At 37.7% G+C, this 25,208-nt stretch overlaps 1 protein-coding gene across 1 annotated transcript in view; it reads left to right on the top strand.

The window, feature by feature from the left end:
- The window catches only part of lingo2 (leucine rich repeat and Ig domain containing 2), a 234,005-nt gene that overhangs the window by 134,502 nt on the left and 74,295 nt on the right, over positions 1 to 25,208 (top strand). Inside the window, exon 4 of the mRNA XM_085415455.1 lies at positions 6,384 to 6,470. The gene's annotated coding sequence lies outside the window, so the exon portion shown is untranslated. The remainder of the gene's footprint in view (positions 1 to 6,383; positions 6,471 to 25,208) is intronic.

Genomic DNA, 25,208 nt, shown 5'->3' with positions numbered 1-25,208 from the left:
TTGAATATGAATAACAGCACAACATTTAGGCTGCATCAACATCAAGCAAGCAACCACAGGAAATTTCAGTCTAGGCTTGAAAAATACATGTGAAAAAGTGTTTCTTTGTTAAACATATATTCTTTTTAACAAGAGGAAGCACTCACGGCTCAGTTATAGATATAGGGGTGGCTGTAGCTCAGGTGGCAGAGCAGGTCAGCCACTAATCAAAAGGTCGGTGGTTCGATCCATGCATGCCAAATCCTTGGGCAAGATACTAACCCCATGTTTGCCTACTAGTGGTGGTCAGAGGGCCCAGTGGCGCCAGTGTCCGGCAGCCTCACCTCTGTCAGTGCACCCCAGGGCAGCTGTGGCTACAATGTAGCTTGCCATCACCAGTGTGTGAATGTGTGAATGACTGAATGTAGTGTGAAGCGCTTTGGGGTCCTTAGGGACTGAGTAAAAGTGCTATACAAATGCAGGCCATTTACCATATTTGTAACAGAATTATCATCATTATTATTATTATTCAATGAGTCTTTACTGGTTTCAGATTTTCTTTGTTAGTTTTTGCGGCATTATATTTTTGACACAACTCTGGTCTGCCGGCATATGAACAAAGCTATAGTTATAGACCATTATAATCAAAGTATCTTCTGCAAAAGTCAGAGGTGTTATGAAAACTCATGTCTGTGCTTGATTTTACCAAACTTGTCACAGCAGAACTGTTCAGACAATGTTTTGTATTTGGCATCATCTATAAAGGAATATATTCCTTTATTGCTTATCTTCCCAATCTGAAGATAAATATTCGGTGTTTACATTTGGTCGTACACAAATGTCTTTATCATCCAATGAGAAAAAAGATCATTAACAAAGTTGTTTAACAATTAATTAAGCGTTCAAATTCAAATTTTATTTGTCACGTACACAGTCATACACAGTACGATATGTAGTGAAATGCTTGGACAACTGCTTGTGACCTAAAGAAAACAAAAAAGGAAAAGGCTATGAATAAGATAGGAAATAAATATGAAAAATTAAAAAGGGTAAGTTCAGATGCATTGTAATGATATTCATGTTAAACAATGGTAATAGGTTAAACCATGTCCATGTAGAGGACTGGGGTGATGGGTGCAATTTAATGGCTTGCATTAACTTCTTGTAGTGCCTTCCACTCACATCTTCAGTTCCCTCATTGTTTTTTTCTACCTTCAGTGGAGCAGACCAACTTCTTAATTGGCATAATAATGTGATTAATTGCTTTCTTGTCACTGGGCCCACTGCGTTTTGCACTGTAAAGAAATATAAATCAACCGTGTATTTACAAGCAATCAAATGGCCTAGATTGAAAAGAACATATAAAAGATGCCCAGCTGTGCAAAGTAATTGGTTCTGCTTTATTAACTGTATATCATTAGTTGAAAGTAAAGCCCTTTGGATTGGAAAGATGAGTTACTTTGACATGCGTTACACTTGTCAACTAAACAGTAAAATAAAACATTGTATAATAATGGGCAAGTCATCGAAATCACAATCAGATTTTATTTTGATAGCTATGTTGCAGATACCTTGAATTGGGTCCCAGCTGTTAGTGCTATAGAAAGTGACAGTGTATACAAAACAATATATTTGGGCATTATATTACACAGAAGCAACAGCATATCTTCTCTACATCTAGATTTCTGTTTTTGTGTTTTTTTATTTTTTGTGTTAACTTTAGCCTTGCATTGTCTAACACAACAATAATCGATTAGATAAATTAAAGACTCAGAAGTGAGTTTAGCAACAGTGGCTTTCCAGTTGATTTTGGACATTACCTTAATGGTGGGTGGAGGGTGTCCGTTCTCAGAAATTAAAGCCTTACATTAAAGACCATAATCTTAAAATTATTTTTACAGAAGTGCTCTCTTTGAAGGTTATTTCTGATTTATTAAATCATAGTGTGCATGCTATTCCATTCCCACCATGAGCTAGTTCTTGCTCTTAAAAATAATCCACTTGCTGATAAATACATTTGAGGTTGTCATTTATCAGTAAAATGGGAAGGCAAACAAACATCTCATTCTCCAATCTGTCCCTTACCATTTCCCATATACAAAATAAAACACCAATTATCTAGACCTGGGCATGGTAGTTAGGAACAAATGCTGATGAAGTTCTGATGTCTATAGCAGCATCCAGGTGCTCTTGCATATTAAGACATTTTATGGTCTCATAATTAAAGAGAGAAGCTAATGGCATGATCAGTGTGCATCTTGATTCCAGGTGGCAAATGGCGTGTTAATGCATCCTTGTGAATCAAAGCCAAGTTTGTTTCAAGGGAATTGCTGACAACTGTCACAGGGTCTGTGGATGACACATTGTCAATGGAAAGTTATTAAATCCACTAATGTACAATGATATACTCAAAGTGTGATTCTGAATTTAAATGATTTTGTTTGTTATAGGCAAAATGAATATACTGGCCTATAGCAAAAAAAAACACAATAGAATGGATAATGGGCCTGCGTAGTTGTGCACTGGCCCTATGCAGAGCCTACACACAGTTTTGCAGGCAATTGCCTCCATGTTGTTTCTCTGTACTCTCATGAAGAGGCACTGTCACAGACGAGGGCTTGTGTTGTTTGTGGTCCTTTGGAGATTCATGGAGAAGACCAAACTTATGACAATCTTGAGATCCCTTTCCTGGTGCCTCAACATCCACTCGCATCTTACTTCAGGTGACCTCAATAGGTCACATGATAGGGTGAGTCAAAGTCTCACAATGGTTTTACCTGAAACCACTCGCACCTTGTTTCACCTTGGCCCATGTCATAAGGCACATGTAATAATGGATCAACGGCTGTCTTGGGACAACCACCATTAGGGTTTCAATACCTGGGACTCTCCACCATGATAAGACTGCTATGACCTGGATGACTGAGAGCCTACACAGACAACTTATGACATAAAGCTAGAGTGAAACCGGGTATTAATAACCATGAAAAGTCTCTGCTGCAGCCACAGCGTGTGCTTTTCCTGATTTATCTTTGATTTTTTTTTTTTTTTGCATGTTTCCTTCTAGTAGTAGTAGCTTAATTTAATTCCCTTTCCTTTCCCAGCCCACTATTCAACCAATCGGCATTTGACCTGTACACAGCCTCATCCATATTGACACACACACATAGGTATGTGTGTGTGTGTTGAAAAGGCTATTGAGTCCCAAAAGATAAATATCATTATTTAAGTAATTCAAATCTTGACTTGATGAATATAAAGTGATTTTCAGAGTTCTGTCTGTACCTGTTCCTCAAGTATCTTTAAGGATATTAAGTTCAGAACAAAAGAGCAAAACAGAACTGTGTATAAAAAAGTTTTTTTTTCTCTGAAGCTATTGTCGAAGGGTATTTAACCCTCATCCTAATGACTAGGGTATGTGTAGACCCAAGCCACAGCTTACAATGTTTGTTAGTTGTTTTGTGTGTGTTTTTTTAAATATATAAATCATTTTTCCCCTTTATTTATTTTAATTACTGTCAATGTGTTCTTAATGATATGACATCATTATGTTAGATTTCTGCTTTGATTAGTGGTTTTTAATAATACAAATGTCATGGGGTCCCCAGGGGCTCCAGTAAAACGCACCCAATTCCACCTGTATAGTTTTAATAGTGAACTATTTATTCAGTTAATGTTTCCCATTGGCCCTATCACACAGTGCTGAAGTAGTTAGGGTACCTCTGCCAGTCATTGTAAAGAAGAAAAGCTCCATTGCTGTCATTCCTGGTGGGTGTTGGTCTCTGTCATGGGTCTTAACAATTTTAATCACAATTCTTAAAGACAGAATTTCTAGGCTCAGTCATGAGGTGGAAGGTGGAGCATGTCAGGTGTGGTGGACTCAGGATCTTTCGCAGATGATGTAGTTCTCCTTGTTTCATCAGGCAGTGACTTGCACTGAGGCCGTTTGCAGCTGAATATGAAGTGGGTTGGATGAGAATTAGCCCTACCAAATCTGAGGCCATGGTTCTCACCCAAAAAAAAAGAATGGTGTGTGCACTCTGGATCAAGGACAAGTAGCTGCCCCAGGTGGAGGATCTTAAAATTTGTCAATCAACAAGAATAGATTGAATTGTGGATTTGTGCAGCATCTGTAGTGATGTGGACGGTGTGCTGGTCGGTTGTGGTGAAGAGAAAGCTGAGCGTCAGTGCAAAGCACTTGATTTGATCTGCACTCCGGGCCCAGCGAATGCTCGTGACGCAGGGGGAACAAATTTTGTCCGGATACCTACCTTTGCATAACACCTGGTTTGGCAGCGTGTAGCGTGGCTCCACATGCTTTCAGTGTGAACTCCAGACTGCCGACAGGTCTAGCACACAACAGCCGCTCTATCACGTGATGTATACTGCTCCGATGTGCTCAGGTCACTACCTGGGTTCTGCCATGTCACCATGAGATAGCTGAGGTGGTTTGAGTATCTGAACAGGATGCCTTCTGGATGCAATGAAAAAGAAGAGCCTTTAGTATTGTTTGAATGGTAAATGGCCTGTATTTATATAGCGCTTTACTAGTCCTTAAGGACCCCAAAGCGCTTTACACATCCAGTCATCCACCCATTCACGCACACATTCAAACACTGGTGATGGCAGCTACATTGTAGCCACAGCCACCCTGGGGCGCACTGACAGAGGCGAGGCTGCCGAGCACTGGCGCCACCGGGCCCTCTGACCACCACCAGTAGGCAATGGGTGAAGTGTCTTGCCCAAGGACACAACGACCGAGACTGTCCAAGCCGGGGCTCGAACCGGCAACCTTCCAATTACAAGGCGAACTCCCAACTCTTGAGCCACGATCGCCCCACTATAAAATATTAAGTTTATTGAGAGATTTAGATCAGCATCAGGCAATTAACCTTTCACTCTGGAATGTCAAAGACTAGCTCATCTGTATTATCAAGAACAGACAAGAAGAGGATTATTATGAATTCAGCAAAATCATCCTTTCAACCCATCAATATTCTGTGGCCATTGTGAGGAACTGGGTTCAGGCTTAACGAGGGGATCCAAGGGATAAATGATCAAAAAACAGGACAGCTATTGTCCTTGAACTCTTAATGGCGTACTAATAGTGCAGGGTGTCAAGAGTGATTTTAACAAGAGTGTCCTGAGTAAAACTTTTATTTAATCTCACTGCCTTTGGACTTGGAGTAGATAGCTCCCTCCTCTCTCTCTCCCTCTCTCATCACCACCACATTAGCAACTCAGACACGCTTATTGCATAATCACTATCCTTTGTGTTTCCTTCTGTAGTTTGGATAAGGGGTCTCATTATAGAAGGAAAGTAGTGAGAAGCGGCCAGTGTTCATTTTGCACCACATGCCGTTTATTAGGAACTTGGAAATTCGAAAGATTCTGAAACAGATACTTGAACAGCAATCCATGTACCCACATGCACGACACAAATCCCAACTTCCAATTTATGTACTCCATATCAAACTGAACATCATAACCAAATGCATTTTAAGAACTATATGTATATATATATATATATGTGTGTGTGTGTGTGTGTGTGTGTGTGTATATATATATATATATATATATATATATATATATATATATATGTATACACACACACACATCATTGGTATAAACGCAATTTAAAAAAATGGAAAGTAGGTGATGACTCACAGTAATCCCAGATAATCTCATGTCTCTGACATGTAGCAGGTTACCAGCTTTTATCAAACATCTGATTTATGTGTTATTTTGCATCTAGTTAGAGAATGTAAACACAATGGATGCTGTGTGAAATGACTCAGGGTCTGACTCAGTAAATCAAGGCTTCACATTTTTCAGCATGTTAAAACAACACAATTTTTTTTTTATGTCAGTTTAAAAATACCCTGTCTTGGCTCAAAAGTATTAAATCTTTAACATTTTTGTTACAAATCCAAGAATTGTATGTGCACAACCTCATTTGGATGAATCTCCAACCTGTTCTCTCCAAGTACATGAAGTACCGATCACATAAATATGCCACAGACAGGCAAAGACAATTTTAGGAAAAACTGTGAAAGCAATGCTGTTCCTAGGAGATACAAAGCTTGAAACTGAAAATGAATGTAGATTCAGTTCTTTATATGTTGTTATATTTAGTTTTCTCACTACTGGTTAAATGATTGTTGTTGTTTTTAACCCCTACTTTCGGTTTGTGCTTTATTTTTTTCACCACTCATTGAAACATGCTGCATTATGTGACAGTTTAATAACAAAGTCCAAGGCATGATGTATCCACCATCTAATTTGACGTTTGTTGGTTTGTTTAGGGATTTTACTTTGGAAATGTTGACATTCTAGTTGCTGATTGTCACTGTGGTCATAAACTTAGCCATGATTCATGGTTATATTTCGCTATTTTTTTCTAGATAAAACAAGAAAAAAAGGGACGACCACACCAAAAGAAGAGAGAAAAGAACAGGCCATGGCTGCGGGGATGATTGCTTCTCAAAGTGGTAAGCAGCTAGCCTCAAATAGGCTCTGCATACTTTTCACTGCAACATACCTTTCTCTTTCATAGCGATTCTATCTTGATTTTCCACAGTTAATAAAATATGTAAATATGCAAGAGTGTGTTCAACTTTTCTGGTTACAGCCAACAATTTTTGGTGTAAACTTTTCACCTCAGAACTCATTTTTGATTAATTTATTCACTAAAAATGTGAACTTGTGCATCTTTTGAATGGGATATTTGAAGAATTTGGTGGTGCGGTCTGTGAATTAAAGTTGTTCGACTGGTAAAAAACAACAACAACAACAACAACAACAACAATAACAACAGTTTCAGTTTTCAGGTTCTACAAGATTATCTGCCTTACATAAGTGTGATGGTTTCATTGTTATTTGATAGCCAGCATGTTGTTAAGCTAATTAATTGTATTTGTCAGCAGATTTTACTAATATGTTTTGTTTACAAGTTGTACCATATCAAGTTATTATTAATTAGTAATTTTATGCACACTGTTCATATCATATATGGTTTTGCCATACTTTCCATATCATATTTAGTTTAAGTTAACCCTTTAAAGCTGGTCGGAGCGGGCACGCTCCATTTTGCATAACTTTTTTAAAATCCCGGTAGCACTGCAACCACGTAAGCTAGCGCAATAATTTGTTTTGCATTTGAAACCAGAGCTGTTGTATCTTATGCCATCAGCTTGTCCTAAGTCACAGTTTCCTTCCACATATAGCTTTGCAAAAACTGCATAAAAAGCACTTGCAGCAACAAAAACATAATATTCCAGAAACACACTTTGCCGATCCGATCAGCTGTTTGTAACACTTCCTACGTTCATCAGCACGAACTATCGCATGTCCGCCATGACCTGCCCGGAACCGGAAGTGACGTCATTTTGCGGAAATGTAGTTTTTTACCATTAGGGCCTTATGAGCCTACACTTGTGTTTGACTTTATGACTTTCTGTGTCATTTCTGGGATGCTTAGGACTCATATTGCACTGCTGGAAATAGTTTATTTTGATGCATATGCTGTCTTTTTTGCAAATTTGCATTATAGTATTTATTTTAGTTTTTCCTGCAGTATATAAAAATTGGTGTATTTCAAAAATAAAACTATGAAGACAGTTAAAATAAATTTCCTGTGGTGGGAAAGTATTTTGTGCAACTTTTTTGTATTTACAGTTTTGAGGGATAAGCCTCTTAAATTTCTCTAACTAGAAATATATATTTAAAAAAAACAACAACGATTTTCTAATTTTTTGTAGTTTATTGCACTTTTTTGCAATTTATGTAATTACTATGCACTTAATGCATACATATTATTAAAATTTGGGCTATAATTGTTGTATTGATGTATATCAACTTGAAATGCTCCCAGAAATGGCTCTACAACATGTAAAAATATAATATAAGCTCTGGTGGACTTGGTTCTATGGTAGGTCTTAAAGGGTTAAATTCACATAAGCAATGTATTATAGTAGTGACATTATAGTTTTGGTAAGATCAATAACTGAATAAAACAGTTTATTCAGTTGCATTTGCCCATGTTTCTGTCATTTGTCTCAGTGACACTGCACAGTATTGTTTGCATCAAGGTCTAGCTCAGCCTTTAACTGATCTGGCTTCCATGTGCTCTGTCCAATTTGATATCTGGCCATAACAGCTTGTGTCAACAGGAGCTTTACTTCAGGAAATCAAATTTTAGTTTTAGATTATTTTATTTCATTGGCCAACCATGAAAAAAAAAAACTTGTAAGTGGTCTTTGCAAGGTCGGGGTGACATGAGGTGTTACTGTCTACCTGCTAACATTTTGAACCTCCGCAGATGATTTTCACCCAGTCATTTCAGCTCTTTGTCATTCCCACAAACCTCTTGTTGTTCATTAGTCATCACTGCATAGAGCCCATGCGACTCTACTGAGTCTTCAAATCGATATGCTTGTGCTTTGAGTAAAAAAGTATGCCATTGTCCTATTTAATGGTATTTACCCTAAAGAGCTTTGTTGGACTCTATATAGGCACTTTTAGCTTTGTGACACTAGACTTGTTTGTGTCCTACAGTTTAATTTCCTTTCTGTACTCCATGTCACCATGGCAATGTTGAGTCAGTGTCCCCTGCTACAGCCTCTCTGACCATTGAACCACAAATTAATGGTGAATAATGGCTCAATTCCCCATCAATGCTGCCAGGACAAACAGGTCAAAGCAGCAGGATATGTCCCATCTGAGAAAAAGGTTTTTCACTGTCAACCTGGGCTTTTGCTCACGCTGAGAGCATCCTTTAAATTTACAATGAGTCTGTGAATTCTTCACAGCTTCTGAGACAGCACCTATGAATCATAAATAATTTACAGTCATGGATTTCTGGTACTGTGTATTTATTTATTTTTATTTTTTTGCGGGTAGTGTAGGAAAAGTCATTCAAAGGTTATCCCTTGGCTTGTGTTCTTATTTCCATGTGTCACAAGAATGCTAAATGGTCTGTAAGTTAAGCAGTTGTTTAGTCATGCGTGCACGATAGCTATTACTATAGACTATATTTACTATACTGAATCATTGTAAGATAACATGCTGCAGTTAGACATATGAGAAATATGGCTATATAGGCAAATGTTCTTTGTGTCGATCCAATTTAGTTTATAAGGTTGTTACAGATGTGCAAAACATGAGATCCATTGTCATTAGGCTTGACCCCTTAAATTCAACTGAAAACTGATCTGTCAGTTTTACTTCTCACTACTTCATATATTATAAAGAATATTGGTTTAAGAAAGGAAGTCATTACACTTAGATTTTCACCCTTCTATTATTAACTAGTTGGTTGCATCTGAATTTCTCAAATGTGGCCCTTGCAATTGAGGCATGCAGTTCTTTTGTGTGGATGCAATATTGACTTTTATTAGCTGTAAACTGAAACATTATTGATTTCTCTTTTTCTTTCTCTTGTAGACCTAGAGAACAATGTTGCCCTTTTTAAGTCACCAGACAATAAAGATGATCCAGACAGCAATAGTCCTTGTGTGTAATGCATTAGTTGAGTTTGACAGTCTATACTGATAATATCAATGCAAAAGGGGCAATAATGGCTATTTTTTTTATGTATGTTTAAATCAGAGCATTCCCTTCAGTCACGTTTGCTTTGCCAGACATGTTGAGTGCCGATCCAACACTTTTTAAGCCAATTCCATTTTTCATGCTACAAAAAGATAATCTTGACAAGAGTTTTAATTTACAGCTGATTCCCCCTGCCTGTAGCAGAGCTTTTGTCAGAGTTTTTATAAGAGTATGTAAATTTGCACATGCATGTGCATACAGTCATTTATGGCATGCACACATACTTGTGTGTGTGTGAATATGTTTGCGTGCCCAAATTTGAATGTAGGCATGGCTTTGTAGGAAAATGCATCTGCAATTTTGTTTGATGAGAGAATAAGGTAGAAAGGCAGCAGACGTGATGTTGTGTGAAGAGATGGGAGTATGCAGACAGATAGTGTCATTCCCTCAGTATCACCATTAAATCTTAATCTTCTGGCCCCTCATGGGAGGAGCCAGCCATGCATGGGACTGTGTTTTGCATCTAAATCAAGATGTCTTGTTCTTTCAGAATACTTCATTGAGACAAAGTTTGATGTGTCTGTTTTCAACTTCCCATACATCTGGATTCAGCAGCTGATCATCCAGCTGTTGTTGTTTATGCTAAAGTCTTGTTAAATGCAATTGCCTCATAAACTGTAACATCTGTAATCAATTATAAAGAAAGAGGGAAACTAAAACTCCAGAGCAGAGTACTAAAGTTTTTATTCCTGATTGGTTTCAGCACGTTGCATCATGTGGGCTCAGTACTTGTGACACTTGATTCCACAAGCTAAAAGTAGACAATTATATATTAGATTCAGAACATCCTTTCTTTCTAATAGTGGCTTAATGCCACCTTCATCATATTTCCACGTTGATCAGTTTCGGTGGTGTACCAGAACAAACGTTGCTCATTAGACTAGTATTGTCTCGACTATTAATCATTCCAGCTTTTGTAGTAACATTCTTTCTGCTTATTCTAAACTTTGGATGAACTAACTTCACACTTTCAAATTTCTGCTCCTTTAAAAAGCTACAAGAATATTACATAGAAAATCAGTGTGGAAATCACAGAAGAGACAGGAAAACAGTCTGTAACATCATTATCATTAACATCAGATATAGTTCATGTCATCAATACATTGTAATATTGGATTGAGGTAAATGCTTTGTGCTAATAATTAAGTGGCTCATGAGATTTATTAGGCATTCACTTTAAGAAAAGCAAATTATTAGCAATACTTTGAGAATTGCAGTTATTTTGTTTTTATGTATATGTCCTTGTTGTCCTTGAAATTGTACCTATGGCTGTGGATTTGAAGGGTTTGTACTGCATATAACCTTTGCATAAGCCTATGAACATTCCCAAGGTGGGTGATTGTGACTAATTCCTTTCTGTCATAAAAAGGAGATTTTAAATGCAGCAACTAGCCTTTATTATAAAGGGTACTGTTTCCACACATCTCAGCAGGAAGTGGCTTATAGGTCTTTATTACCTCCCTTTAGGACCATCTTCTCATTTAGGATAAGAAGTTAGCCTTAGTTGGGACATGCATTTCAGGATGTCTTCAGGGTTACTCTTAAACATACTTACCTGCCACATTTCCAGGTGACAGGAGAACTCGGATGATCTGATATCCTCGTGTTGGTGTTGTTCCCAGACCATCATGAAAATGTTGTTCCAGGTTCAACATTGCAAGTGACCAATCACATTGTTGTGACGTTATTCTTTTGTGCGCCAAGCCATTCGTGCATTTATGAAATTCCAATGTTGCAAGGACAATATCAATTCTGCTTACTGTTTATTAAAGGGTTAGGGTTAGGGTCAGGGTCCGTTGATCGGCGGACAAAGGCGGTTTCACGCAGCTTTAGAACAGTTTTTTGTTTTACGCCGCTTTTTCCCGAAGTCGCAAAAGTATGACGTCACAACATTCTGATTGGTCACTTGCAATGTTGATCCTGGAACAACATTTAGTATGATGATCTGGGAACAACACCAACACGAGGATATCAGATCAACCGGAGAACTCTGGTGGAGCTTTTATATTCAAGTGACACAAAAAAATGAGTGTTTATTCATTGGTATTAAAGAATCTGGTGGTGACATTTGGGGATAGAGGACATGATTTGTGTTCTTTTTTTGTGTTCTCATTGTTTTCTTTCTCCAACAAAGTAGTAAATTTTCCCCAACATCAATTTCGATATGGTATTATTAGATCTGGCTGCACACTTTCAGATATGAAAGTGAAACATAATCTTTGTGAAAGAGGAAGGCTTCAATAGCACATTGACACTTAATGGAAAGCCTGGCTGCTGTTTCAAAGGGAGAACACAGCAAGGAGACTGGTTTGGAGAGCTAAAACTGTTTACTGCAGACAGGGATAAACCAGCAAGCATGCTCAATTCCTTTTACTACACCAACTTCTGATTTATTCTGGATAATGTTTCCCCTTTTCTTTCTCGTAGTTTCATCTTCTTTTCATTTGTGGACAATGTAATTTATTGAATTATGTGTGTGAGACAGTATATCGGAAACAGGAAAACACATGAGCTGCCTTGAAACGTCAATGATGACTTTAGACTTTTAGAATTTCTATTGTAAGTAGATAGCCTCTTAAAGCCTAAAAATGACACCTAACTCAAGAAATGAGCCAGTGTTGTGTCTATGCATAACAGACATAGCCAAGAACCTACTAGCTCGTACTAACCTTGAATTGTTTAGATAGCCTGTTGCCATGAAATATTAAGATGGTACGGTAGGATAGCACATTTTTTCTTAACCTTGTATAAAGGAAAAATGAGTAACTGGATTGTTAATTGAATTTATTAAAGATAATTAATGTAAGCTATGAAAACCTATATGTCAAAAAATAAATTTTGTGCCACCAGTACTTCTGGAGCCTACATGACATCTTTGAGTTAATGGATTTGCCATTTTTGAAATACACCTGTTATTTCTTATTGTTTAGTATGGCTAACCTTCCATTATCCTCTGACACTGTCCTCCAAATGCTATTATGTGGGTGATTAGGGAAATGCCAGCAGTGATCAGAATTTTTGGCCTTGATTAGAGAATATTCACCCTTTTTGTTACTGTCAAGAATGATCAAGAGGAGACAACTTTTGCTAAGTGAGTGAACGTGACTGGGAGTGTCATCATCATCTCTTTAACACAGCAGCCCCCGCATCTGTGTGAGAACATATTAACATGCTGGCACACTGTCATCCCCAGTGTCCTACTTAGACCAGATGGGCCTTATTCAGGTCTTTCAAAAAACACAGGCATGAAGGGATCTTAAATGTCAGCCTCAATATCACTAAAGCCATAATTAAGAATGCACCAGCAGAAGGACATGCACTTCTGTGGCCTAACTAGACAGACAGACTGTGCCATATCAAAAATCTAATTAATTAATTAAAAGAAATAATTACGGGGTGAACTGTCAAAAACTCCAAACAGTTTAGCATCAAAAGACTATGCAAAAAGTCATATCTGTATGTAGAATATCAGTGTCACCATTCTAACAGAAATCAGAGGGTCAAAAATCAGTGCCATCAAAAAGTATTTTCCCCCTTCTTGATTTCTTACCTCTAACATATTTATCACACAAATCTTTTATATATTATCAAAAATATTTTAATATTAAGCAGAGATGACCTCATTAAAAACAATGTGTAAGGTAAAAAAATAATAATAATAATAATAAACCTACCTGGCCCGATTTGAAAAAGTAATTGCCCCCTAAGCCTAATAACTGGATATGCCAACAGCAAAAACTGCAATCAAGCATTTGAGATAACTCGCAATGGCTCTTTCACATCGCTGTGGAGGAATTTTGGCCCACTCTTCTTTGCAGAATTGCTTTAATTCAGCCACACTGGAGAGTATTTGAGAATGAACTGCCTCTTTAACATAATGCCAGCCTCTGTGTTCCTGAGATTGTGATGAATCTTCTTTTTTTCAATGCCCTGTTGTGCCAAACACATTTGCTTTGCCAAAAAAACGCTCTACAAACTCTCTATAGGCTCCTTTGGTTTGTCAACTTCTTTTTATGCGTTGTTTTTGTTCATGTTATTGTTTTCCTTTCTACTATTATTTTTTTTGCATAAATGTATGTATTGTGTCACAGGGTCATGAGTAATCAAGCCCCACATTATCTTAAAGATATATAGTATCAATCACATTAATAGACCGCTAGCACTTAGACTGCCCGCTTACTTGTGGTGCCTCGTATACTTAAAAGTAGGCTTTCAGCCCCCTCTTCTGTGGAACCAGCTCCCAGTTTTCTGCCTTTAAGATTTGGCTTAAAACTTTCCTTTTTGCTAAAACATGGTTGAGGTTAGATCAGGTGACCCTGAACCCTCCCTTGGTAATGCTGCAGTAGGCTCAGGCTTCTGGGGACTTCCCATTATACACTGAGTGTTTCTTCTTCACTCACCTTTTTCACTCACTATATGTTTATACACCACTCTATATTTAATCATTCATTATTATGAATCTCTGGCTCTCTTCCACAGTGTGTCTTTTATCCTGTCTTCCTCCCCTCATCCCCGACTGGTCACGGCAGATGGCCGTCCCTCCCTGAGCCTGGTTCTGCTGGGGGTTTCTTCTTGTTAAAAAGGAGTTTTTCCTTCCCATTGTTGCCAACTGCTTTCTCAAAGGGGGTCATTTAATGTTTTGAGTTTTCCCCCTCCATTATTGTAGGGTTATTACTTACAATATGAAGTGCCTTGAGGTGACTACTGTTGTGATTTGGCACTAAATAAATAAAATTGATTTGAAATTGAATTGAATTAATAATGCCAACAAAAGAGGATGAGCACAACAACATAAACACATCTTAATCTGATTTAAATCCAGACTTTAAGTAGCCATCCCAAAACCATCATTTTGGGGGTTTTTTTTGAGCCATTCAGAGGTGGACTTACTGGTGTGTTTTGCAGCGTAACGCGAATGTCCTTGAGCTTTAGGGTGCAAAACTGATGGTCAGACATTATCTTTCAGGATTTTTTGGTAGAGTGCACAATTCATGGTTCAATCAATTATGACACCGATGACTGATAGATGTCATTGATTTTATTTCTCTTCTGTTTCTGTAGATTATGGAATAATGGTTGTTTTTTTAGCTCTGTACTTCACTTTGTCAGATAGGTCTATTTAACAGATATTTTGGGGTCAGCATGTAATGCATTGACTGTTAACCAGGCCTTGGTGTGGCTAGTTAATTGAACTCAGTTTTCTAAATAATGTTAATCACAATTAAATTTTGATTTAGGAGGGTTATTATTTCAAACAGGGCCATGTAGGTTTGAATAGCTTTTTTTTGCTTTAATAAATGATTTGAAAACCGCATTTTGTGTGTACTCGGTGTATCTTTGTCAACTATTAAAATTTGCACTCATCTTTTTGTTTTTATGATTAAAAGGCAGCCCATTAACTGGACTGTAACACTTTTGCAGGACCTTTTTTCATATCTTATAATAATTTATTCTAAAATAACTTGATTGATGCAGTTATTTGACAACATAAAGATTCTCAGTTGCTCCCAATATGTCATGATAGTAATGGCACCTCTGAGCATAGTTATTAATTGTAGACCATGTTATATCACACATGGTCTACATGGCATTATGGGTGCCATGAAAATGGCACCCATAATGCAGGTGCCATTTTCATGGGTGCCTTTTTATCATCAGTAATTTATGTATTCAGGCATTGAAGTAATTCTCCAGTGGTCCACCACTAACTGTGGTAACCAGCCAATTTGTAGTGCATCTGTTCAGCCTCCATAAGTGTAAACTCATATGCAGCATGAAGGGATTCTAGGCTCAAAATAAGATGATAGGGAGTTCTAACCTTTGAAGACAGCAGAGGTGAATAAAAGCATAAAGAATGTAGGTCTTAATTAGATGGTGCTGAACCTTTGTCCTGTCACAAAGCCCACAATTACTACATACTGCTGCTATATAGTACATACAACAAACACAAAACAGGGTTTCTTTGTTTGCTTTGGTTTCTCCAGAGGAAATGCAAGGCTTTTAGCTTTCAGCCCAACTGTGAGCAACTATCATAAACTTCAATTTGATGTTTAATTTATGTGTGCTTTACAATTTATGGAGGCCATGATCTTTCTCTGGCTTTCACTTTCTCTCTCTCTCCACACACACACACACACACACACACACACACACACACACACACACACACACACACACACACACACACATATTATATATATATATATATATATATATATATATATATATATATATATATATATATACACACATACACATATATGCCCCACCTAATCACGACAATATTTACCTCAAGGTGCTTTATATTGTAGGGTAAAGAACCTACAATAATAGAGTTCAGCTTAGTTCTGCCAGAGAAACCTCTGGCAGAACTAAGCTGAGGGAGACACAGCCATCTGCAGTGGAGGAGGAAGAAAGGATAAAATAGACTATGGAAGAAAGCCAAAGGTTCATCATAACTAATGATTAAATCTATCTGTCTAAGGATCGATTGATTGACTGTTATGCACAAGATACACATATACTGTATGTGGTTCAAAAATATATGTCCCGTTTTTTTGTTTTTTTTTGCCTGTCCCATTTGGTTCTTTAGCCGTCAGAATTGTTGTCTGAAGACCAACAAGGATACCCAATGGATTTATTTTGCCAAATGGATCATCGTGGCATTGCCGTATTGGTCCATTTGATCGACCTTTGTTTTTATTATTTATTTTCTTTTATTTTCAGTTGTTACAGACGGGACAGACATGAGTGAGGGATAGGAAAGGGAGAAAGAAAGAGGAAGGAAAAGAAAAACAGCAGGGGAGAGGGGCAGTGAGAAAGGGGGGAAAAAAATAAAAATAAAATAAAATCTCCTGGATCACCTGTTGAGAGAGAAAGAATAGAAAACAAGCAAAAAAACCCAAATCAACATACTAAACACAACACCATCGCATTAATCTAGCTAAGTGTAAACAGCAGTAAATACTAAATATTCAGTGTTGTTGTGCAGCACGCAGGACAGACAGCGCACAATGTGCTTTGAAGTAGCAGCCAAGAAAGGTGTAATGTAAGTCTACGAACAGTGAACACGCGTGTGCACACCTGTGTGGATCAGCGCGCTTGTATTCAAATGGTTTCCACATGTAATGGTCTGCAAGAGGATGTAGAGAGCCATAGCCCCGTCCCCCAGGGCATGAAGCAGGCATGGAGGAGATCCAGGCCCCAGACATCTAGAGGCCCCAGAGTGCGAGAGCCCAAGGAGGACCACCGGAGGGGCATCTGTGCCACCCTTATGGGAAGGGCTGCGGATCCCCAGAAGAGGCGTCACCCAGTAGCCACCGAGCAGAAGCTAGAGGGGGCTGCACCGGCAGTCAATGTTTATTAAAGAAAAATCTAGAGAATAATCTAATCAATAATCTGATCAATGTTTTTTTTTTTTATTTAGGGATTAAAAAAAATTTGTTTATTATAAAGTATTCTAAATGAGGTAACAATCTATCCCTAAAAAGATCTACATTAATCATATGTGTGCATTCAAATGTTTCTCCCTGTTTGCTACAGTGGAACATAATCAGGCCTTAGAAGGTGGATGGGAGTAATAACATTCATGACATTGCTGTCTACAATGGCCACGAGGACCGTGTTTATGTTCCTTTAGATTTCAACCTTTACTGTGCAGTGATGCAGCTCTAACTTGCTGAATAATATGCACTAAGCTGAGGCAACTGAGGGCTAAATCCATGCCTCAAAATATGGCTTGGATCAGCAAGTGTGACTGGGAAGAATAGCCCAGATTTGAAGAGGGGGAAATGCAGGGAAAATAAATATTTCATGGAACATTTTCTCACAACGCAGTTGAAAGGGAGTGGGGATACAGATCAATAGTAGTAAGAGATCTGGCTATATACAGATAGGATTACTGAGAGAGGGTAAACTAGCTTCAGCTAGCAGTTGTACCGGCTGCAAATTCTGAGTTAGGAGCACAGGTAGAGTATTGGCTTTTGATGATAACACAAACTGAAATGCATTCTGTTTCTGAAAGATATTATAATGCTCCCTGGACAGGACTGTAATTTACAGGGAAGAAGAAGATGTGTACCCTGGACCCTTAACTGTTTATACCCCAAATACTAAAATGACACTAATGACACTAAAACAGAAGGGAAGCCACACCGTAGGACCACATGGATCTTCCATCTTCCCCTCCGCTCTCCTCTCTCTGATATTCAAACTGGTTCACATAGTCATTCAGCTGAACTCAGCAGAAACCCAGCAGCCCAAATACATAGACAAAAAATAGGGTGTGTGATGGTTTCAGAAAGATAAATCAATCAATAGATAAAATAGGTTAAGCTAGCTATTGTTGCCAGTATTTTAATAAGCTTCTGCTGAAACCAATGACTGTGTATCTTAATTTGGCTAAATATGAATTGGGGAATTCATTGTATCCTGCAGATTTGCTGTTTAGTTATATTTTTTTAGTTTCATGGTATTTTTGCTATATTTTGCTGTTAGACATATTGTTGCTACCAAAGCTATTTTAGGACAAGATATATATATGCTCATGAGTTTTTTTGTTTGTTTTTTGGGCATAATGTTGATTCCACTTTTATGTTAGGGTTTCACCAGCAAAAGAGTCACACTGTAGCTCTTGAATAAATCCAGCACAGGTGATTACAGTATGCCTGAGTGAAAATTTTGATAAGTAAATGGCTAGCGAGGCAGCCGGAATGAAACAAACAAACGTATGTCATGCACGAAATTAGACTCAGGGTAGCAATATTGCAGTTAACAAGCTTACTGACACTTTGAATAAGGTGATTGAAAGGGAGGCAGTTTCCTGGCCAGGGGTACTGGAGCGTCAACCTTCAGTTTCACACATCCTATAGCCTCTATTCAAGAACTACATGAACCCGCACTGAAGGTGAGAGAGGGACCTCTGCTTCACTGAAGCTGCTCAGTATCCAAATGAAATTACTGTACTGAATACTGAATACTGAACATCCTGGAGTCAAATGGATGTTACTGGGTCTTTTAAACTGCAGGATTCCTGGAAATAATTTGTCCGTGTTGCAGCCACCTATTTGTATTCCATCCTGCTTTTCAGAACTATACCTAGGCTAAATCTTCTGACCACATTGAAAGTTATGCTCTGAGGAAGTTACCACTTAGGAAAAGTGACAGTTGTCCCAGCCCACACAGCAACATTTGTATCTTGATATATTCAAACTCTGTTCCTGCTCATTAACATTTTTGGCTCAAAAAATAAATTAGGCTGAAAACTCAAACTAGGGTGGCATAATCATCATGTTTATGTTTTGGTTTTTGACTGCAGGAAATACATTCAGTTTACTATAAAACAAGCATCAACATGTAGGGGTTATAAAACCTAATGCTAATTTCAATGTCCCTCTGCAGAAATAATGATTGTAGGCCAACTTCTGACATATCAGTAGTTTTGCTGATCCCTGTCACTGATTGTGATTGTGACTGAAAGGTATCATATGTTCTATCCACTACTACTGCCCTTGAGAAAGGGTCTGAAATCCTGAATCGGGCACTGCACTCTGGCTGACCCTGAATGTGTATCTGCCTGATGAAATATATATTCATTTCTATGAATAATCTGGGAAAGCTATGCAAAGAGGTTGAACTATACCACAGACAGATATGATGAATACATTGTTATATGAAGAGCCTATGCACACTTTGATCTCACTCACTGCCTGCAAATGCTGTACTGTGCTCTGCCTTGATAAATGACCCACTACTGGAATATTGTAATATTGCACTTTTAGAACCTCCCTCTTCCACCATTGCATTTTACATGCTGCGCCCTCTTTGTAGATAGACTTCATCTTCCATTTACAGGGAATGTATGATGCAGGTAGCTCATAAGACTACATTTTATGTGTTCAATTGGGAGTCGAATGGTCTTGAGTGATGGGCTTGGTAAGGGAAAGGACTTCATTTTAACGCCTGACTGAAGGTGAACCTGACCTCCTGTGTGGGCTGGAAAGACAGTAAAACTCTGAGCAGTGTAGCATTAGCATACACAGAGAGTTCAGAGGCTCTGAGGGGTCATTACCCCAAGGAGATGGGCTAGGAACACTGCCAGGGTGAGGTCATTATCAGTTTGTTGGTACAGGTGATTATGGTTTACTCTGCCATAAAAATCACACAGCCCACTATTTGAACTATGTTTAGCTCCACTAAATGGCCCCTGCTGAAATGACAGATATAATGTTTATGAGTGACTTATTTATTTCCAAATACAGTTCACTGAAATCAGTTATCCTAAAGGCACACACCAAGTTTATTCTGTTTAATTTTGTTTTAGAATAAAGTAATAAAGAGTAATGAAATCCATAACAGCTATACTTTCAATAGTGTAAGGGGAAAATATGAAACAAAAGAACTATCCTTGGGAATAAACAGACACAAATGTGGCATTTAAAAACTGTGTTGTAAACGAGGAATAGCATTCGTAAAAAGGTGTGAGGAAATTCATTTTTCAGCTTGAGTAGGATCACAAACAGCACAGTAATTGACGTGTGTTTGAATTTTCTAGCTAAAATCAGTTAAAGTATAATGGCATGGGATTTGTAATGATGTTCCAAGATTATTATCTCATCTCCAAACAACTGAGCCTCATTAGCAGTTCCATTATAATTAGGACACTAAGGCCTGGAAATGGCAAGAGTGGTGTCAAACAAACTGCTCCAGACACTGCTTTGAGGATTTCTCTGTTAACATGTTGAAAAGTACCTTAAGGGTTAATCACTGGGTAAGGATATGATTGGATATGAGTGGATATGATTGTTTAATATGTTCTCAATATTTTCAATGTTGCTTCATATGTAAGTAGCTTTCGTAATGAAGTTTGGAGGATTCAGCATATTTATTGTAACATCTAAAGTAACTTCTAGTAAAATTTCTTTATTGCTTCTTTATTTCATTCATATTTTAAGAAGAAGTGTCAGGTGTGTGAATGCAGCAAAATAAGAATACATTGTATTTAAAGTGACCATAGAGCTTATTTATATTCATCTTTTTTTTTTAATGCAACTGGATAATTGGTATTGTCAACATTGTTTTTACAAACATGTAGAAGTACTATAATGCAAGTAGGAAGGATCTTTGATGGCACTGCTTACATTCTACAGCTGCACACTGAAGATTACTAATTATTACCTCATAGTGTAGAGGAATGATTGCACACTGAACATAACCCTCCTGGCAAGCAACGTGAAATCCACTTCCACTTGGATCTATCTCAAAGTTAGAAAGAATGAAATGAAATGATGAGCCTGTCTCTAGCTTGTATCAAATATTGTTGTATATTTTCAGCTCTGTGTATAACCTTTAACAGTGTGCATGTGCAATTCCTTAACATAACCAATTTTATTCACCAACAAACCGAGCATCTTTCACTTCTGACTGCATCCATATTTCCTCAAGGACTAACTAGTTTAGTCACTAGTAAGAAGTCTTATCCTTAAAGTTGTCTTCTTGAGTCTTGTTTTAATTATCTTTAAAGTTCTTTGCACCTCTGGAGAGCAGATACAGGCCTGGGGCACCGCCTAAGCCATTGTGTGGAGGATGCATAACCTCCCCCTCCTTCGTTTATGCTTAGAGCCTGCCAAGGTTTTCTTATTTTCCTGCTGGGGTGCTTAGGTTGCTCCAACTGTGCTTGGGTCAAACATCATGCAGACTTTTTGGCACTAACACTCTAAGGTGACCCAGTGATTAAAATGTGATCATGAAGCAGCCGGGTTAACTTTTTTTGACTTTAACAATAGAGTATGTTTCTTTTCAAAACATTGTAAAGGAAGTAATTAACTTTTAATTTTTGCCCTAGCGCAATTAACACTTATATTTCTCCTTTAATAACCCACCTATGTAATTCTAAGTGAAAAATGATCTGATTTAACATAATTAGCAAGCTTGAGTAAGTTTAAATGCTAAGAAAGCCTTCCTGACACATCCCTGTGTGTGCCTGTCATGAAAGATCTTGCTCAGATCAGTGGGTTTTGTTATTTAGCTGCCTAACAGATGGCTGATGTATGCTAGGCATCTTCAGGCTATCAAAGCTGTACCATGGTTTGAAAATTATCTGTAGCTACTTCCCAGAAGAGCTCTGACTTGTTTAAAATGTGAATACATTTTACACAATTTTTATGATTGTTACATTAACACCCAACAGGCACTTAGTCAATTAATGTTATATATTTTCATTTTATTTATTTTTTCTGACACTAAAATTGACACAGTGAGTCATTATGGTGCAGATCAAAAGCACCTTTTTTATAAAGAAAAACACACCCCAGAGCAGGACCTTAGTTACTGAACACCAAAGGAAATTACGCTGTGTTAACTGAAAAATGGAGCTGACTTGAAATCGGGATAGTCCCCTTTTAACTTACTTCTGTATTTCAGATTCAAGGAAGTTTTCTCTGCAAATCTTGAGATCTATAGATCTTGTGTACCAACTAAGTTAAACATGCTCATTTAGGAACCCCCAGTGGTCCCTCTGTTTTTAAAGAGAATGATAATATTTAAAAAGAAACAAAATCATTATTGTAAATTTTTATTAACTATCACAACTGTAGATATGTCTTTTTGCATAGAAATCTGGTAAAGAAAACAATGACATTCTTTCATCATTGATCATACTGTATGGACTCCATACATGATCTATGTATATCTATTTAACTATTTAAATTACATTATGTCAAAAGTAATAATAAAACAAATAGGGTGCAGATTTTAACCGGTCAAGTGACCATGATAGGGCAGCAGTGGCGAATGGAGATAGAGGGCTTCCAGCATACGTTAACATCCAGCCTGATGATGAATATCTTGATAATGCAGCCTACCTGCTCTCCTCCCTCAGATATTGTGCTGACAGCAGGAAGACGTGTGTGCCAGTTAAAGTAGTCTGAACGAATCCAGTGACAAAGCAATATATTATTTTATTTATCTTACTTCCCCTGCATCTCATTGCTGCTATTCATTACCCATGTGACAGCCCACACCATGGGTGTACATTGATATGTGGGGAAATGTGTTGTAAAGTGTGGGGGGATGTTCCAAGCCAGACATTTCCATTCATTGTAAAGAGAAATCCTATCACATTGGAGGTAATAGAGAAGAGAAGGAAACATGAAGAAGAAAATGCATTCTGTGTCCTCCTGTATTGATTTAAAATAATTAGTTGTACCCAAGCACAATGTCATTGTCTATGTAAGGCTCTAGCTTGACAGTGACATTTCAAGTGCATTAAATCACTCTCAAGTCTAGAGTAATCCACATCAAAAGAGCAGACGTTCATTGGCGAGTGGTTTCTGAAAAGAAATGGAACAGGTCGTACCTCATTTCACATTTTACAGAATAGTTATTTAACCCTATGTGCAACCTGCTGATTGTTGCATTTATGTGTGGAAAAACATGTAGATATGGGTAGATTATCACTGAAGATTGTGAATGTATTTTTGTGGCTTTCTCAGTAGCTCTGAAGGAAGCACCAATTTATCTCCTATGTAGTTTGCTCCTTATCTGGTGTCACTGATTAAATTCTGACTGTCATCACTTGGTCATTAAACAGTAATTTATTTAAAAAGAATCACTCTTCAGCAGTTACTCAACAATCATTCTCTGCCAGCCGAACGAGGACTCATCACAATATTCTATCACCAAAAATTAGCCTATCGGATTTGCATGAATGTGCAAATCTTGCATGACTGACCCCTTAGTAAAGCCCAACCTCCAGTTATAGATTAAACAATGCTTACAATTTTGTCTTTTTACTCCTTTTGAAAAGATAATGAGTTCTGCGGCTTTTTGGCACTGTTGACTATAATCCATTCCCCTGAAAATGAAGGCCTTTGGAGCATATCTCGATGTTTTTAGCTGTATTTAAAAAAAAGGAAACAAGAAAATGGAAAATCAGGAAAGAAGCCCAAGTTGACCTTGTGCTTTGTCACTGCAACCAGTTGTTGTTTATCTTTTATGTATTCAGAAGGATTGAATGGATTGTTTAAGGGATTATCAGCCATCCACATGGACCAACTATGAATGCAGACTGTGAAAATTTGTCCTTCCAGCCAAATTGGAAGTGTAAAACAGTAACAGATTACCAGTGACTGTGGCTCTCACAAGGTTCTGGGCGTACTAAAGCAAGAAGTAACACTAGACTAGCAATGAAGGCAAAAAGCCAAAAAAAAAACCCCAACCTACAAATCATTTTCTATAAAAACTTAGTATGCATAAAACACACAAAAACTACAATGATAGATAAATACAGTGAGAGCTAACATTGCATTTCTCAGGTAGTGACATTTTTTCCACCATTATTTGAGATTTCATGCACATCTGTGGTTTCAACATGTGTGAATGAGTAAGAAGAGGAAGGAGGGTGGAGGGAGAAGAGGGTAAAGACCGTGAATGCTGCTTTGCTTTGGACAAAGACATAGCCCTTTGCAGATGTCTTGTTAAAGCTGCAGAAGATGAGTCAGAGAGCAGTCCCCTAACAGAAGCCCTTGTTGTTCGGGGTCTAGTCTGGTTTCATCTTGTCTGCCTTCCTCAGGGCAAGTCTAAAAAAGAGTGAAGCACAGGAAGCCTTCTCCAAGTCATCATCTTGACATTTTCCCCTCTATTAAATTACCTGAAAGCTACACAGTAATTTTCTGTCCCAAGATACTATCCCATTTGAAACTCTGTGTTAACTAAAGTACAATATAAATTCTTCTTTTTTTTCAAAGTTTACTTTACTTCAGACATAGCTGTTTTTACTCATATATAAACACCAGTGATTGTGATTGCTTATATGCACATATTAAATAGATACAGCTGCACTCCAGCTGCAATGGAACATTCCAAGTGGAAAAAGTCATATAAGACGACCGCCTAAATTTCCTGGAGGGAAATTTTGATCAACAGTCACTGTGAAAGCAAAGTAATGATCAGATCACAGTCACAGTTCCATCGTTTCTTTAGCCCTCGGCATTAATTATTAATGGAGCATGAACAGGTTTAGAGAGACACAGCAATGCTTCATTTACCAGAAATTACTACAATACTGAGCTAATAGTTTTTCATTGCATCATATTCTCTAATGCATTGATGTAGTTTTGTTATGCAATGTATCTTTTTCTTGCAGAAAAATAGGATTATATAATTCATACAAAAACGGTTACACAAACAAAAACAATATAGTGAGAACATTTAAAAAATTTAAATTTTGAGGTATTTTGAATTTATTACATCAACTGAAGTCGGCCTCTGAAGTGTAACTTCCCATTTTATGGGAGAATTTCTCCCATAAAGTTTAGCAGATATATCATTCATTTTTTGGTCAGAGCTTTTTCTCAGCTGCCAGCAATGCAGCCATTAAGTATTTGTCAGTGCGTGTTTCTTTTGGGGAGAAATATCTGATATATGTATTTTAAAGAAGTCTCAACATAATGTATTTTTTTTTTTTTTTCTAACAAACATTTTTTTGAAAGTTTGAAAACATCTCATCTTCCTATGCAGTGGTGGTCCTAGCCTGTTTGGCGCACCGGGTGAACACTCCCTCTGTAGCGGTGACGATAAAGTTTACTTTGACTTCAGCAGCGAGCAGGCGCACCTCGCAAACG

The sequence above is a fragment of the Rhamphochromis longiceps genome, linkage group LG2 (genome assembly GCF_057381845.1).
Source record: "Rhamphochromis longiceps isolate RC_006_pf linkage group LG2, R_longiceps_female_GT1.1, whole genome shotgun sequence".
Lineage (NCBI taxonomy): Eukaryota > Metazoa > Chordata > Actinopteri > Cichliformes > Cichlidae > Rhamphochromis > Rhamphochromis longiceps.
Note: the sequence above shows the minus strand (reverse complement) of the source record. Positions and strands in the feature narration are given on the sequence as shown.